Consider the following 16951-nt stretch of genomic DNA (forward strand, 5'->3'; position numbering starts at 1 on the left):
CATTCTAAATATCATCAGGCTGCTCGAGCTTTACGTTTACAATTTGGAATACCAAGAGAGGAAGCTAGGAACATAGTAAAAGTCTGTACAACTTGCCTTCCTTTCCATGCTCCCTATACTGCCTCCAGGGAAGAACCATCATGGTTTGAGACCCAGTGAAATTTGGTAAATGGATGTGACCCCTTATAAATCTTTTGGTCGTCTAAATTTTATCCATGTTGTGGTAGACACTTTTTCAGGATTTACTTTTGCAATACCAGCAGCAAAAGAGACAGCTCGAATGGTCACTGAATTCCTTATACAAGCATTTGCAATTATGAGTGTTCCACGAGCAATAAAAACAGATAATGGACCTGCATATATTTCTAAACATTTTGTACGCTTTTGTGCACAGTATAAGATTTTACACACCACTGGCATACCCTTTAATCCTCAAGGACAGGCAATAGCAGAGAGGAGAAACAGAGAAATTAAGATGCTCCTCTAAAAACAAAAGAAAGGGGGAGCCACAGGTAACCCTAGAGAACTTCTAAATCTAGCTCTTTATACTATTAACTTCTTGATTTTTGACAAAGATGCACTGGCTCTGGCAGACAGGTTTTATAAACCCACCAGAAGGGCAGTGTCCAGTGCGAGCAGCTCCACTATCTTTAGATAATCGCCAGGTGATGTGGAGAGACCCAAAAAGTGGTGAATGGAAAGGACCAGATAGGTTGACTGCTTGGGGGAAAGGATTTGCTTGTATCTTTACAGATGGACAAAGAATCAGATGGGTGTTAATGAGCCATATTTGCCTTGCCCATGGGAGAGAGATGTTACAGACCCTTGAAACAAAGGAGAAGACCCAAGAAACATTGGTGGTTCCATTGCTGACTGTGCCCACCACTGAAAGAGCCTGGCAGTTAATGGTGTTTGACTCATGGACATCAAAAATTGTTGGACTTGAAAACCCTAAGGAATCATTGGATTTTCTGAAAATGATAAGACTATTGCAGGACTTCAAAACCCCTAGGAATCGTTGGATTCTCTGAGACATGATAAGATTGTTGAAGGAGTTGAAAGCCCTCAGGAATCATTGGATTTTCTGAGCAATGATAAGACTGTTGCAGGACTTCAAAAACTTGCAGGGATCATTAGATTTCCTGATATGTGAAGCAATGGACAATAGATTGGTTTTGGACTATCTCTTGGCTGCTGAAGAAGGCATATGTGTGACTATTGTTTACATACCCTCCTTCTAGGACTTCTGGAAATCTTTTACAATACCATGTTGATTCATATTGTTTGTTGTACCACTACTTGCATGTACCATTCATGTTTGTTACACCACACTGAGCCTGCACTGACTCTGGGGAGAGTCATCACTAATAGCCCGTGTGTTATTGCTATGTGCTTGTGTAATACCTCCCATGTTGATGGGTTTGTGCATAACTGTTTCTAATAAGACCCTTCAGCCCAGAAACCTGCTAGCAATCCCCACTTCCCTTTGGTGCTTTTCATTTTCCTTCCTGGGATGTCAGGGAGGGCATGATTATCTCCTTTTTAGTGCTTTCACCTCCCTTCCTGAGAAGTCAGGGATGGTGTGACCACCTTTGTTATAAAACAAAAGAAAGCGGGAGATGTAAAGGCCTGAAACTCTTGAGTTGATGCACTGAGGTTGGACAACCGAGCACTTAAGGCTAATTACCAATTGGACAATACTCTGTAAGCATATGCTTGGAAAATGGCCCTTCCTACTATTCTGTGCTGGCTCGATAATTGGTGTATATAGAGAATTGTAGGAGGGACTAGGGGTTGAAGTAAGACTATCCAAGGTCACTTCTGGTCAGGAGACGAAGAATGAAGGTTGTGGAGATTCTGCATCCATCCAATTCACTCCTGCCTCTAAAGACCAAGGATAAAGACCAAGGACTTTTGCTTATCCTGACACCAACTGATGCTAAGGTATCCAGGGTGCTAATGCGCTTGTCACATGCAGATATTATAGAATACTTAGTTACCTTAATGGTCCACAAAGTATTGCTTGAGTTAAAAGTTATTAAGCAGGAACATCTTTATTAATCCTGCAGAAATTGTCAAGTTGATTTGGGATCACTGTAGTTCCAACAAGTCTAATATTTTCTTCAATATAAAGTGTGGTTTCCTTCTGTTGTGAAACATATGGTCATACTTCTTGCATTTTGAAGCATCATAGATCATTCCATCTACATGATATCCTCAAATGTGTGACTATTTTAAGTTTGATGACAGTGAAAATGTAACCATAGAAGGTAACTATATTAGGCTCATCACTTAATGAAGCATTTTTTTCTTTATTAAAGCTTTTTATTTTTCAAAACATATGCATGGACAATTCTTCAACATTAGCTCTTGCAAAACCTTGTCTTCCAATATCTCCCTTCCCCCAAACCCTCCCCTAGATAGCAAGTAGTCCAATACATGTTAAACATGCTAGAAATATATGCTAAATCCAACATATGCATACATATTTATACAATTATCATGTCATACAATAAAAATCAAATCAAACCAGTAAAAAAAAGAGAAGCAAAATAAAATGCAAGCAAAAAACAACAAAAAGAGTGAAAGTGCTATGTTTTGAACCACACTCAATTCCCACAGTCCTCTCTCTGGGTGTATATGGCTCTCTTTATCACTGAACAATTGGAACTGGTTTGAATTATCTCATTGTTGAAGAGAGCAACATCCATCAAATTGATTATTGTATAATCTTGTTATTGCCATGTATAATGATCTCCTGGTTCTGATCATTTCACTTAGCATCAGTTCATATAAGTCTTTACAGGCCTCTCTGAAATCATCCTGGTGGTCGTTTCTTACAGAACACTAATATTCCATAATATTCATATGCCATAATTTATTCAGCCATTCTCCAATTGATGGGCAACCATTCAGTTTCCAGTTTCTTGCTACTACAAAAAGGATTGCCACAAACATTTTTGCACATTCAGGTCACTTTCCCTCCTTTAAGATCTCTTTGGGATATAAGCCAAGCAGAAACACTGCTGGATCAAAAGGTATGCACAATTTGATAACTTTTTGAGCATAGTTTTAAATTGCTCTTCGGAATGGTTGGATCCGTTCATAGTTCCACCAATAATGTATAAGTGTCCCAATCTTCCCACATCCCCTCTAATATTTGTCATCATCTTTTCCTGTCATCTTAGTCAATCTGGGAGGTATGTAGTGGTATCTCAGAGTTGTCTTAATTTGCATTACTCTGATCATTAGTGATTTAGAGAACCTTTTCACATGACTAGAGATAATTTCAATTTCTTCATCTGAAAATTGTCTGTTCATATCTTTTGACCATTTATCAATTGGAGAATGGCTTGAATTCTTACAAATTTGAGTCAATTCTCGATATATTTTGGAAATGAGGCCTTTATCAGAACCTTTGAATGTAAAAATGTTTTCCCAGTTTATTGCTTCCCTTTTAGTCTTGTCTGCATTTGTTTTGTTTGTTCAAAAATTTTTTAACTTAATATAATTAAAATTATCTATTTTGTGATCAATAATGATCTCCAGTTCTTCTTTGGTCACAAATTCTTTCCTCTTCCACAGATCTGAGAGGTAAATTATCCTATGTTCTTCTAATTTGTTTATAATATCATTCTTTATGTCTAGATCATGAACCCATTTCCACTTTTTCTTATATATGGTGTTAGGTGTGTGTCAATGCCTAATTTCTGCCACACTAGTTTTCAATTTTCCCAGCAGTTTTTGTCAAATAGTGAATTCTTGTCACCAAAGCTGGGATCTTTGGGTTTGTCAAACATTAGATTACTATAGTCATTGAATATTTTGTCCTGTGAACCTAACCTATTCCACTAATCAGTAACTATTCTACTTCTTAGCCAGTACCAAATGCTTTTCATGACTGCTGCTTTATAATATAGTTTTAGACATGGTACAGGTAGGCCACATTTATTTGCAATTTTTTTCATTAATTCCCTTGAAATTCTTGACCTTTTGTTCTTCTAGATGAATTTTGTTGTTAGTTTTTATAAGTCATTAAAATAGTTTTTTTTAGTTTAGGTAGTATTGTCATCTTTATTATATTCACTTGGCCTATTCAAGAGTATTTGATATGTTTCCAATTGTTTAGCTCTAACTTTATTTGCATGGAAAATGTTTTGTAGTTTTGCCCATATAGTTCCTGACTTTCCCTTGGCAGATAGGTTCCCAAATATTTTATATTATTGACAGTTATTTTAAATGTAATTTCTCTTTGTTATCTCTTGCTGTTGGATTTTGTTAGAGATGTATAAAAATGCTGATGATTTATGTGGATTTATTTTGTATCCTGCAACTTTGCTAAAACTGTGGATTATTTCTGATAGTTTTTTAGATGATTCTCTAGGGTTTTCTAAGTATACCATCATATTGTCTGCAAAGAGTAATAATTTGGTTTCCTCATTAATTACTCTAATTCTTTTAATCTCTTTTTCTTCTCTTATTGGCAAAGCTAGCATTTCTAATACAATACTGAATAGTAATAGTATAATGGGCAACCTTGTTTCACCCCTGATTTTATGGGGAATGGTTCCAGTTTATCCCCATTACATATGATGCTTGCTAATGGTTTTAAATAGATGCTACTGACTATTTTAAGGAAAAGTCCATTTATTCCTATATTCTTTAATTTTTTTTTTAACAGGAATGAGGGTTGGATTTTTATCAAATGCTTTTTCTGTATTTATTGAAATGATCATATGGTTTTTGTTAATTTGGCTATTGATATAGTCAATTATGCTAATAGTTTTCCTAATATTGAACCAGCCCTGCATTCCTGGAGACCAATCTTACTTGGTCATGTTATCTTGGCGATGACTTTCTGTAATCTCTTTGCTAACATTTTATTTAAGATTTTTGCATCAATATTCATTAGGGAAATTAGTCTATAATTTTCTTTCTCTATTTTCATCCTCTCTGGTTTAGGTATCAGTACCATGTCTGTGTCATAAAAGGAATTTTGTAGTTCTTCTTTCCGTATTTTTTTCAAATAGTTTCTATTGTATTGAAGTTAATTGTTCTTTAAATGTTTGGTAGAATTCACATGTAACTCCATATGGCCCTGGAGATTTTTTCTTAGGGAGTTGATTAATAGCTTGTTCTATTTCTTTTTTTAATATGGGACTATTTATGTAATTTATTTCTTCTTCTGTTAATCTGGGCAATCTATATTTTTGTAGTTTTTTCTCCATTTCACTTAGGTTATCAAATATAGTGGCATAAAGTTGGGCAAAATAACTCCTAATTATTGCTCTAATTTCCTGTTCATTGGTGGAATATTCTCCCTTTTCATTTTTTGAGACTAGCAATTTGATTTTCCTTTTTCCTTTTTCTAATCAAATTAGCTAAAAGTTTATCTAATCTTATTGGTTTTTTTTCATAAAACCAACTCTTAGTTTTATTTATTAATTCAATAGATTTTTTTTTTTTACTTTCAATTTTACTAATCTCTCCTTTTATTTTTAGAATTTTAAGTTTGGTATTTAATTGGGGGGATTCTAATTTATTCTTTTTCTGGCTTTTTTAGTTTTAAGCCCAATTCATTGATCTCTTTCTCTATTTTATGCAAATAAGCATCTAAAAATATAAAATTTCCCCTTATTACCACTTTAGCTGCATCCCACAAATTTTGTTATGTTGTCTCATTATTTTCATTTTCTTGGATAAAATTATTAATTGTGTCTATAATATGCTGTTTCACCCATTCATTCTTTGTCATGAGATTATTTTGTTTCCAATTACTTTTTGGTCTATTTTCTCCTGGCCTTTTATTGAATGTAATTTTTATTGCATTGTGATCTGAAAACATTTACTATTTCTGCCTTTTGACATTTGATTTTGAGGTCTTTATGTCCTAATATATGGTCAATTTTTGTGTCGGTTCCATGAATTGCTGAGAAGAAAGTGTACTCCTTTCTGTCTCCATTCAATTTTCTCCAAAGATCTATCATACCTAACTTTTCTAGCATTCTATTTACCTCCTTTAACTTCTTTCTTATTTATTTTGTGGTTCAATTTATATAGTTCTGAGAGAACAAAGTTGAGATCTCCCACTATTATAGTCTTGCTGTCTATTTCTTCTTTCAGTTCTCAATTTCTCCTTAAGGAATTTAGATTCTATAACACTTGATGCATATATGTTTAGTATTGATATTGCTTAATTATCTATGTTATCTTTTAGTAAGATATAATTTCCTTCCTTATCTCTTTTAATTAGATCAGTTTTTGCTTTTGCTTGATCTGAGATCAGGATGGCTAGCCCTGCTTTTTTTTTTTTTTTTTTTTTTTTTTACTTCACTTGAAGCATAATAGATTCTGCTCCAGCTTTTTACCTTTACTATGTATGTATCACACTGTTTTAAATGTGTTTCTTGTAAACAACATATTGTAGGGCTCTGGCTTTTAATCCAGTCTGCTATCTACTTACATTTTATGGGAGAATTTACCCCATTCACATTTATGGTTAAAATCCCTAATTCTGTATTTTCCACCAAATTATTTACCCCACATTATACTTTGATCTTTCCTTTTCCCCTTTCCCTCCTCCCCAGGATTTTACTTATGACCAACACTTGCCTTTCCCCTTTATAGCCCCTCTTCCTTTCTTATACCTTTCCCCTATTGCTGTTTTCCCTTCTATTAGCCTACTCCTTCCCTTCCCCCCCCCCCATTTTCTTAGAAGGTGAGAGAAGCTTCTCTGTGAAACAAAATACATCTAATATTCTCTCTATGAGCCAAATCTGATCAGAGTAAAATTCACACAATGTTCATCCCCCTCCTTTCTTTCCCTCAATTATAATAGGTTTTCTTTGTCTCTTCGTGAAATATAATTTCCTTAATGAGGCATATTTAAAACACTCCGAATTCATGGTAATTCTGTCCTAGGAACGATAATTATAAAATATAGGAATAGCTTAAGATCACATTCCCAGGGAATGAGAGAAAATTCTCTAACAAAGAAAAGTCAGTTTCATTTGTATAACATCCAGAGCATCCCTCATGTTATGGACAAAGGGACACAAAGGGCAACAACAAATACTTATGAGGAATAATATTAGATCCATCAGAAATAGTCTTTAACAATAAAAGAACATGCCTAGAAACAGGTGTACAAGTAAAAGAAGTGCTCATTGCACTCATTTTAAGTAAGACTGAGAAAAGAAACAAGGACTTGTGTGTCTTTTTTTTCCTTCTCTCAGTATTCCTTGAGAGTGCCATAGATGAAAACCAAACTAACCCCAAAGATAGATTATAGTTTCCCTGTCCAGTATCATAGGAAGAGGTTGTGTGTGTGTGTGTGTGTGTGTGTGTGTGTGTGTGTGTGATGTTTCCAGGGCCATTACTATAGTCACTGTAATGCTTCAATGGTCAGAAAAGTTTAACACTTCCCTCTTCTCCATGAGGTTCTCTTTCCTTTCTCTAAAGCTCCTTCAGTAGGGAGGAAACACCTGACCTCCAATCCAGATTTCCTTTGAATACTGAGAAGATAATAATAATGATAATAGCTGATAACATTTACAAAATTTTCTATACTCCACCATATTTGTTCCTCACAATGACCTATGAGATAGATAATTTCCTAGAAAGAATACTGGTCTTTGAGTGAGAACTTAAATTTTGTCTTATATAACAATAAAGCCATCACTTAAACTCTCTATTCAGTCAATAAACATTTTTAAGGATCCCCTATATGCTGAGTACTCTATTGAGTTTATAGAGAAAGGTAATTTGTAGTTCCTATTCTTGAGGAGGTTCAGTCTAATGGGAGAGAGACAAAATACAAATAACTATGTATCAGGTAACAATATATAAGAAAAATTACAAATAATCAGTAGAATATAACATTAAAATTATGGAAGATCAGGAAAAGATTCCTATAGAATATATTTTACTTAGAAATCACTTTCTTCTATAAAATTGGTAGAATACCAGTAAAATTATTATTTAATTTTATTATAAGACTCCAGTGAAATAAAGTATATATAAAGTCAGTAGATAAGCATTTTGATATTATATGAGATATGCTGATCGCTGTTCTAAGTGTTGGGGATATAAAGGCAAAAAAAAATTTTCTTTCCTTCAAGAAATTCAAATTCTAATAGGGGAAGACAGCATGTAAATAACTAGGTCCACACAAGATTCATAAAGAATAGAAGGAAAGTAATCTCAGAGGGGAAGGCAGTAATAGCTGGGGAACCAGGAAAGGCATCCTGCAGAAAATGAGATTAAAACAGAGTCTGGAAGGAAGCCAGGGGAACGAACAGGAGAACATTCCACATATGGGGGATAACTAGTACAAAAGCACAGTGTTATATGCAAGAGGGTAGTAGAGTGTGTGGGGAGGTGAGTCAAATATAACAAGATTAAAATGTTGGAAAGCACTTATGGAAAGGTAGAGAAGAACTGTCCTAAGTGTCAAACAGAGGACATTACATTTTGATTCTGGAGTTAATAGGAAACCACTTCTGTTCTCTCTCTCTCTCTCTCTCTCTCTCTCTCTCTCTCTCTCTCTCTCTCTTTCTCTCTCTCTCTCTCTTTGTGTGTGTGTGTGTGTGTGTGTGTGTGTGTGTGTGTGATGAACCAACTATCTAGGATGGATTGGAATGAGGATAGACTGAAGATAGATGAAGCTTAATTAGAAGGCTTTTGAGAATCCAAATGATGAGGGTGGTGGTTGTGTGAGTGGAGAGAAGGAGGTATATGGGAGATATATCATGAAGGTAGAAAAAGACAAAATTTGGCAAATGATTGGATATATGGGAAAAGTTAAAATTAGTAATTGAGGCTGATACTGATATTCTGAGCTTGGATTACTGGAAGGCGTATGGTTCTCTTGACAGTAATAGAATTGCTAGAAAGAGAGGGGGATTTGAGATATTTAAAAGAATTTGCAAAAAGACCCTGAAAAACTTACAGCACCATATAGCTGTCAGCTATTATTCCCATTTTACACTTATGGAAATTGAGGCTTACAGGTTTTATGTCACTTACCCAAGGGCAATTCACAAATAAACAAGAGTTTTATTCCATCTGAAATGAAATTTTCTGAGTCCAAATGTAGGGCTTTCCCCCATTATACCACAGCAGCATAACAATAGAACTATTAATAATCATTGAAATGTTTACCATTTTATTGAACAAATTCTCTTAGGAGCAAGTAAAGATTTTCCTCTCTCCCCCACTCTATGTGGATGAAAAGCAATGTGGCTTTGTAAATAAGCATTTCTCATTTGCAACCCACCCACCAAACCTGGTTTTTTAATATGGGAGGATTGGACTGGCAGTTTTTCCCAGGGAACTGTGGATTGATCCTGGGTTTGTCTCTCACCCCTAGCTATTTTACAGTCATGCCTGACCACACAAAATACTCTAGCTGGACCACAGCCCAGCTGAAACAGACAAGGTTAGACAATGGGCACTAAGTTGTATGCATCTAGGACTTCCCTCCACCCATGGCCTTTTGCCCACTTTCTCTGAAAAACTTTCTCAAGGCTAATCTGGTGGCCAAATCCCAGACACTCCTTCAACCCCAAACTTCCAAATTAAGATTCAGTCAAAGCCAGGGCCTTTCTTAATCTTCAATCTGGAAAAGGATTTTCACATTGCCAACTGGGAGTTGAGGTCAGGGTGGACAGGAATGAGGCAATATTTGTTAGGCAGCAAAGGTTATTAAATTGAGAAACTTAGTCTGTATCTACACAAAAGTGACAAATATGAGAAACTGTCATTTTGTCTACAGAATTGGCTTGGCTGATTTGTTTCCTGGGTTGACTGATTGCCTAAATGAAGTGGAATCTCTTGGTGCTATGTAGATGCAATGGGTGGAAGAATTTTCTGTAGATGGGAGAATTGTTTAAAAGTTTGTTCTGACATATGACTCCCAAACCCTCCACTTTTTGGTCCATTCATCACACTTGTCTCCTCACTGATGTTTTGATACTAATTCTAAATTAACAAATAAAGAAATAGGAATATCACTTTATATTTAGATAGTTGGAGAATTTGCTGTCTCATTTGATTTTTACAACAGTCTCTTGAGGGCAGATTCTGTCTTTGTATTCAAACACATAAATGCACATGATACACACGGATATATACACAAATGATGTACACATGTGTATACATATATTTATTTGAATTATATACTCTCTATATATACATAAACACCAAAATGCATAAATATGATGTTTCTGTTAGATATAAATATGATATACATGAGGCACAATGGATAGGAAACCAAGCTTCAGAGATAGAAAGCCCTGAATTTATTTTCCTGCTGTGACACTTGTTGGCTATGTGACTCTGGCCAAGTCATTTGACCTCTCATTGTCTCTGGGCAATAAATACCACAAAGTGGAAAGCAGGGGCTTATTTGCCTTGTTGATAAAGAAAATTTCTTTCATTTTCTTATACCAAAGAAATCATAAGTCCAAGTCAATATGTATATGTATGTATACTATACCTGTTTTACATATGTGTATAACACATACATACATGTGCACACATAAAATAAAATTGTATGTGTAATGTTCTTAGTTCAGTTTTCCTGGAGGTCTTTGGGAGCAGCCTTTTTTCCAGCAGATTAATCACCACAAGTATAGCCAGGTGTTAAAGTCCAAATTCTTTATTATCTCCTTCAAAGTCTTTTCTCCTTGCCTAGGGCTTCAGTTAGCTTTCTTGGAGGCCTTCCAGAGTCTTGGTTTCAGTGGAGAAGCAAAAGAGGAGAGCCTGCCACCAGGGTGTGAGATGGGATGAATGAATCTGAGTCTAAGGGCTTGTGCTTCAGCCTCCAGTCGGCTTGTCTTCTCTAGCTCTGTCTCCAAGTCTCTCAGTTCCCCAGAAGAGCTACCAGGAGCCTGACCGAAGGTGGAAATAAATCTCATCCAGTCCTCGCTGGCTGTTATATACTCCATTATCATAGATGTGAATCTTGTGGAACTATATTAAGTACTAAGTACATGTACTGAACTAGAGAACTATTAAATTAAACTTGATAACCATTGTCTTTATCATTTCCACTGACTTAACACCTTGTAAGAATCCTTGTTTCAAAGTTCAGAGTTTTGACCCATAACATGTATGTATACATGTATGCATACACATACTAGCATTGTGAGGAGCTTTGGATATGAACTAACCCATCTCCTTCCCAGAGGATAAATCTTAACATTCTCTTCTAAACAATTTAAATATAATGAATCAATTGGATTCTACAGCAGCATAACCAACAAAAGATTGGCTTGAGACATTTTTCCAGCCCCAGATAATTTAGGAAGTCAAAAGGAGGAGTCTGTGGCACTGGGAGACTAGCCAGGCGCTTAGTTCTTTGGGCCTTGGAGGTGTTATGGTAATAGGTAGTAACAGTTGTATCGAGACACCTTCCATTCAGACACTAGGGGCATTGAACATTTGGTCAGAAAAATAATGCACAGAACCTCTATGCTAGCGCTAGAAACTGGACTAGGAAGTATTTGTCAACTTCCTTGCCTATTTATCTAGTTCTAGGTGAACAGGATCATATGAAGATTTCTCAAAAAGTCTATGAGATGGATTAGATCAAATTCTAGGTCTGCAAGAAGTCACTGTAAGAAGTGATCCCTATTCCCAGAGGTCTGTAGGGCAGGAAAATCAGACCCTAGACCTAAGTTTCAGGACATGATCTCTATTTCTAGAGGGCTATAGGGCAGGAAAGGTCAGACCTTAGGTCTAAGCTCCAGGAAATGACCTACAGGAAGTAGATGGCATTGACCATTGTCAGAAACTTTTCAGTCAATCCAATGAAAAGATTTGGGTCTTTTGCTATTTAACCAAATTCACTATTTCCAGGTGCAGCCCTAAGAGATGGGAGCTGAGAAGCTCTATATCTGATCAGCTGGAGTGCTTGGGCCTCTCCTTGCAAGGACCGAATAAATGTTTCTTTTTTGTATTGAAGATGCCTCTGAGTAGTCATTTTGGGTAAGGGGATCTAGTCCCACATATAAGTCTCAGTTCCAGAGCTGAAAAGACTACTTGTGATTACAAAGGAGCGAATCCCTTCCTGGATATTAACCAGAGCACAGAGTAGGAGAATAGTGAACATAGCTGTCCTCTCTAGATTCCCACAATTATCTATGAAAAGAGCAGGCTGAAAAAAGCCTGAAACTTCCTGCCCCACAGAAGAACAAAACCCAACTCTAACATGAAATCCAAGTCAAGAAATTATTTAGAAAAATGAGCAATCAATGAAAAGAGAATCTGATCATTAAAAAGCTACTTTGTTGACAGGGAAACTCAAGATACACATTTAGAAGACAACTATGTGAAAACATCTATGAATAAATGCTCAAAGAAATATGGAGAGGGGACATAAGTTCAACAAGAATTCCTAGAAGAGATAAAGAATTTTTTTTAAGCAAAAAAGAGTAATATAAAAAATCAAATTGAGGTGGTAGAAGAAAAATTGGGGAAAGAAATGAGAATAATATAAGAAAATTGTGAAGAAAATTTGTAGCTTGGTAAAAGACATATAAAATTCAGGGAAAACAAGCAGAATTGTTCAAATGGAAAATAAGGTACAAAATCTCAGTTAAGAAAATAATTCACTAAAAACTAGAATTAGGTAAATGGAAGCTAATGATTCCATGGGACTTTAAGAAACAATAAAACAGAATCAAAAATTGTAAAAAAAAAAAATTAGAAGAAAATCTGAAATATCTTATCGGAATAACAACTGATGTGGAAAATAGATCAAAGAAAGATAATTTAAGAATGATTGGATTGTCAGAAAATCATAATAAGAAAAGAGCCTTTACATCATATTTCAAGAAATTATAGAGGAAAATTGCCCAAAAAGAACAACTTTCTGAAAAAGTTCCCAAAATGAAACTCCCAGGAATACTATAGCCAGATTCTGAATAACCTAGGACAAGGAAAAAATATTAAAAACAGTTGGAAAGAAATGATTCGAATATCCTGCGAGGAATCAAGATCAGACAAGATTTACTAGTTATCTCTTTAAAGGAGTAGAAAGTTTGGAATATATTTTGAAAAGCAAAGCAGCTAAAATTACAACCAAGAATAACCTACCCAGAAAAACTGAATATGAGGGGGAAAGGGAATGGATATTTAACATTCAACACAAGATTCAATATGCCCATCAGTTAGGGGATGGCTGAACTAATGTGAACTAATAAATGCTGAGAGTAGATTGAAACATATATTTTCAATTTCTTAATTTTTCTTAATGTTCTTCAATCTCCTCTCAAGGTTTATCAGTTCTCTCTTTGGAGGAGGATAGCATTTTTCATCATAAATCCTTTGGAACTGTTATGGATCATTTGTATTTATCAGTGTAGCTAGTCTTTCACATTTGATCATTGTGACAATATTGCTATTATAGTGTACAATGTTATCCTGGTTCTGTTCATTTCACTTTTCTTAGTTCAGATTAGTTTGCTCAGTTCAATCTTCCCAGGATTTAAAAAAAAAAAAACATTCCTTTCATTATTTCTTATGGCACAATAGTATTCCATCACAATCATACCATAACTTGTTCAGCCATCCCCCAACTTGCATTCTCAATGTCTAATTCTTTAATATCATTAATTTTTTATATGACTTCATATATATAATGGGTATCATATTGCTTGCCTTCTCAATGAAAAAGGGAGAGGCTGTTAGGAGGGAGAGAAAAAAAGTAAATGTGGTGTTCCACAACCATAGTCAGAATCTGTAGAAGCTCTCTGAAGAGGCAGAATTACTCATCTTTGAATTTTGATTTAGTTGTTGTTCTTTCTAGTACATTGCTATAGTAATTGTATATATATTTTCTCCTTTACATCAGCTCAGATAACTTTTCTTTGTATCAAAAAAATGGTCTTGCTTGTCAAACCTGTGCTTGAGTTAATCAAATGTTCCAGAGGCAACCCATTCCACTTTGACCAATCCCGTTTTTCCAGGAAGCCTTTCCTTGTGGTGGACTGAAATTTGTATGTGACCTCTGTCCAGTGTTCCTAGTTCTTTCTTTGGGACCAGACTGAACAAGTCAGAAACCATAATGTCTCTCTGTTTTCCCCTGACATCAAATAGAAAGAGATAGTACTGCAATATTTACTTACTTTATCTCAATGTTTGACTGTCATGAACATGGTAAACCTCTCTCTTAGGCAATAGTTCTTACCTTTGTAAGTCATCTGCCATTCATTTTTAGAGGAAATTTACTTAAGATAAAGGTCAAATGTATCTCATGAAGTGCTGATGATAGATATTCCAGGCTGTGCAAAAATCTCCAAGCTATGAAAAATCCCATTCTCTGATTCTAGCTAATCATACCCACATTGCTAAAAATAGAATTGTGTCACTTTACTATAAAAATACTGCCTTGACTGTCAGGCAGGAATCTTAGTTACTGAGGAGCCTTGAATCCTATTTATTAGCTAGTCTGAACTTTGTTACCTCCATTTCTTTTATTTGCAGATTTCCATTGCGAGACACTTATATATGACAATGTTCTATATATTGGAAGTGGCAATCATGCTAACTCTATCTAAGTCTTTTCATCTGCAGGAAAATATATCCAATTCTTGCAACTGACCCCTTATGGATCATTTTCTAGGCCCCTCTCCATAAAGTTTACTCAGTGCTGAAAACATTGTAGTATCATTGTAAACATGTTGCCAGACATGGATACAGATCTGTATATTCTCTGAGCAGGACAAAGGACGGGGAAAATATCTTGTTGATTTTTTGCCTTATGCCTGTATTAACGTCATCAAAAATCACTTTAGCTTTTTGGATTCCACTTTTATTCTGTTGACTTATATTGAGTTTACAATCCATAAATCCAAGTTCTTTCCAGGGTCTGGAGACTCTTTGTAAAGGAGATTAGGTGAAATCCCATGAAACCAGATCACCAGGGAGCAATGGAACACTGTTACTTTCTTTCCCTTCAACTATCCCAGAAAAAGTACAAACACTCTTTCCTCTTAGATTAAAGGAACACTTGTTTGGTAATCTCCTCAAAGGAGATAATCTGTATTTATCATCATTTCCATTCTATCTTTAGGTTTACTTTTTCAATAAAATGTTTCTTTTTTTTTTTTCAATGAATCATCTATTTGTAGTCAAGGCATTTTTCTCTGCTTTTTTTTCAGACTCCAGTCTTCTGAGAGAGTTTCAATTGATAAATGATCCATCCAGTCTGCCTGGGCAAAGCTGACTAGTTTGAGGTCCATTGTATATTACTAACAAGTAATTCTTTTTATATACTGGATAAGATAGCCTACTGCTGGATTGCCCTCTAGTGGTCAAATATATTTATTTGATCAAAAGTCAAGTAGATATGAGTCAAATTTTGGCAATTACTTAAAAATGAAATGAAATTTTTAAAAAATAACTTTATAACATTAATAAAATAATTTCATTTTGGCTAATAGGGCAATAAATTTATTAACAAGAATCATATTCCTTCTTCATAGATGTCACTCCTGCTTAGATTACAGAGAGGTGCCATCAGTCAAACCATAGTTTTTGATTAAACTGATAGATGTTGACTATCTCTGTGGCAGTCTGTGGCAGATGATGAGAATATAAAGTTAATTCAAGTTCATTTAACAAACTTTATGTACCTACTATGGTTAGAATACTGTGCTAGATTCCAAAATGAATCAGATATGGTCTTTGCTCTTGAGGGGACTTTATAGGTACACAAATAACTATTGTACAATAGAACATAATAAGTGGAAATGAGAGGGACAAACAAAAATAATAATATCATCATCAATTAGACATATAAATATCTCTGAGAGTCATGAAGAAAATTCTCTAAAATGGGTAGATAATTTGCCAGCATCACATACATGGTAAAATGTCAAATTTAGTATTTGAACTCAAGTTCTCTGAGAATTTAGCTCTCTTTCCACTGAACCACACTGTCTCCTCAATTGTGCTTTAGCAAATAAATTCCTTACCATAATCTTGTGAGGTAGACAGTATAAGTTTTTTTTTTTTAATCTTTGAGATTCATAAAGGAAATGAATTCCACTGCAGGAATTGGGGAAGATTTCACATAAAGAATTTTTTTTGAGCTGATTATAGAAAGAGAATAAGATACAACAAATATTAAATGCTTGCTGTATGCAAGGCACAATGCTACATACTGGTATTACCATGATAAAAACAGAACATTGCCTATTCTTGAAGAGTTTGATTTTGATGGACAGAGATGGGGTTGAGGCCATCCCAGACACACAGAATGGCTGACCAAAAGCACAGTTGCCAGGAGAATGTAAAATGGATTTAAGTTTTGGAAAGTCTTCAGAGTTAACTGGAGAATGTTTTATGTGAAGGAGAATGGTATGAAGTAGATTGGAAAGGTAGAGTGGCTTCAAATTGTACTAGGACTTGAATGTTAGGTTAAGAAGTATAGATTTTATTCAATAGTCAAGATGAAGCCACAGATGATTTTGAATAGGGAAATGACCCAATCATATCTATGAAGAAGGAAGGTAAATATGAGGTGGCATGAAGGACAGAGTACAGTGGAGAGAGATGAGGCAGAAAAAACCCATTAAAAGACAATTGTACTAGTCTAGGAAGGAGATAATAAAGACTTGTAATAGAATGGTGATGGTATTGAAAGTTAGAGAGAATGGTGATAGATGCTAGAATTAGTTGAAGACCTTTAAGTGTTAATGGTTAGGATTTTCCTTGTATAAGTATAATCTTTTGTTGTTGTTGTTGAGGCAAATGGGGTTAAGTGACTTGCCCAAGGTCACACAGCTAGGAAGTGTTAAGTGTCTGAGGTCAGATTTGAGCTCATGTGGTCCTGACTTCAGGGCTGGTGCTCTATCCACTGTGCCACTTAGCTGTCCCTTTAAGTATAATCTTTATGGTTTAAAGACTGGTTCTAAGTATATATCACAAGAAAGTGTGGTGA

This window comes from Sarcophilus harrisii, chromosome 2, assembly GCF_902635505.1.
Source record: "Sarcophilus harrisii chromosome 2, mSarHar1.11, whole genome shotgun sequence".
NCBI classification, from domain to species: domain Eukaryota; kingdom Metazoa; phylum Chordata; class Mammalia; order Dasyuromorphia; family Dasyuridae; genus Sarcophilus; species Sarcophilus harrisii.